Source organism: Brienomyrus brachyistius, chromosome 8 (assembly GCF_023856365.1).
Source record: "Brienomyrus brachyistius isolate T26 chromosome 8, BBRACH_0.4, whole genome shotgun sequence".
Lineage (NCBI taxonomy): Eukaryota > Metazoa > Chordata > Actinopteri > Osteoglossiformes > Mormyridae > Brienomyrus > Brienomyrus brachyistius.
This window is the reverse complement of record NC_064540.1, coordinates 27,662,113-27,664,332: the sequence shown is the minus strand read 5'-3', so window position 1 is coordinate 27,664,332 and position 2,220 is coordinate 27,662,113.

Sequence of the window (2,220 nt, the reverse complement as noted above, 5' to 3'; positions counted from 1 at the left end):
GGCCACAACTAGGCCATCATCTGCACATTGAGATTGCAAATGCTGAGTAACCAGATGCTTAGCCCACACACTGGGCATAGCTTAAGAACAGAGATGTAAACTGATAAGAGATATGAAAGTGGCTGGGGGACAGTCCCTAACACTGTATACCCGACGAACACAACTATGGCAAAGAGTTTCATGTGTCAAAGCATTCTTTCAGTTTTCAGGAGACTACACAAAATCATCACAGCAAAAAACATAAATGTAGACTGAAGTAAAATTGCTACAACTGGGTTGCACAATTCCGGTTCTGGATGGTCATAATCCAACACAGTTTGCAGATCTCCCTGCTGAAACACATCTTAATCTGCCTGAACATGGAAATCTGTAAACTGTGTTGCAAAATGGCCCTCCAGGACCCGGGTTGGGGAATCCTTGCCAACAAGACTTCACAGAAAAATTTGACACAAATAAAATCCCATGAATAAATATAAATCAGAAGACTTAATAAAGACTTATAGATTTATGAAAAGAAACATAGTCTACAACATTACATAGTCCTCCACTTAAATGTGTACCATTAAAATCACATAACTCCACCATAGAAAGTTTTAAAATAGTTGTACAAAACCAACATTGGATTGTTAAATATAATCATGAAATGATTAAGATGATGATTTTGTCCTGTAACCTTCTCTCCAAGAGCTTGAAAATTCCTTTAGTTAAAAAACTAGCTGCTGTTTGTGCATTATAATCCTAACGTACTCGAACATGAAAACAGAAATGTTCCCAACACTTTACAGAAGTGCTGTATGGTATTTATAATAATTTATAAGAATAAGTAACTGAAGTGTAGCTAAAATGCGAATTATGTTGCTTCCGTGAATTTGACCATATTGTTACAGGGCTAAGGAATTCAGGCATATGAGAGATTGCATGATACTTTTGTGTTACAGGAATCCGATAAGGACACCTATCGCAGCATAATTTTCCTCCATAAGATCAAGTTAGAATATTAGGAATAGGATCAAGTTACAATAAGAATGTACAGCTGTGTGACTTCCATTGTTGTGCTTACATTACAACCACAAGACTGTCCACCCACCCTGTCACCTTGGTGAAACAAAGACTGGTTCTTTCTCCATTAAAGATCATGAAAAGTGTGAAATTCTGAGAAATACTAAGACGCGTGACCATGCTGTCAGATTGGACCTGGATTTTGACGTTTGTGGAGTACTATTAATATATAAACTAGGCTTTGGTTATCGCTGTGTATGTATGCCGTGACATGTGATTCTTTTAGTCTCCTCTCCATCTGTGTGCGGATGTGTGAGTCATTTCTCTGCCCCTCAGGTGTGTCTGACTATTCTTGGTCAGATGAAGCTCAGAATCTGACTTACAACTTCTTTCTCGTGTGGTTCGTGTTAATTCCTAGCGCAACCTATTTAAAGGGAATTAGGCTCCAAGCTGCACGCACTAACAGCCCCTCCACACATTACACCCACCCCCACCCCCATCTACACTGAAACTGTTTAGCTTCATATATTCTGTGTATTTTATCTATACCCCTGCTGCTGTGTGTGCCAGAAATCAATTTGAAAAATAAATGTGATGTTATTTATAATGAGAAAATAGTATTTTGTGCAAACTTTAAATGAGAGATTAGTAGTATATTTTTATATTTATCTTTTGAAATACGAATAGCCTGTGGAATCATTCCTACTTTTTCTTACTTTTTTTTGGGTGGGGGGTGGTGGTGGAATCGAGTTCTCAGTATATTCAGTTACCAGAATATGATGTACATGATGCAATTAAATCAAAGATTAATAATGGAAAGCCAAGAAAATGTGTCAGGAATACTGAGAAGTTGTGAGAACAGTCTTTATCGAATCTTTATTTGTGTGCTTGAAGAGTTTATCTGGCGAGAGTCTGGTTCATTGCCGCCACACGTCTTGTTTTTCCGGTGCCATTACGTAAAATTGTAATGAACCATGTGAGGTAAATACTGCTTTGTGAGAATTAAAAAATGATGGCAACGTTGGAATGGTTGAATGTTAGTATATAATGTGCTGTTTTAGTTCCGATATACCTGACAGAATTACTCTGCGCTCCCTTTTTGAACTCCTTATAGGTAAAAACCATGCATATGCTAAAACAAAACCTATAATAAAAATGTTTTAATAGCCTTTGGCGCAAACTACAATCTTTATCTGCAATGCATGAATGGCTTCCAGCATG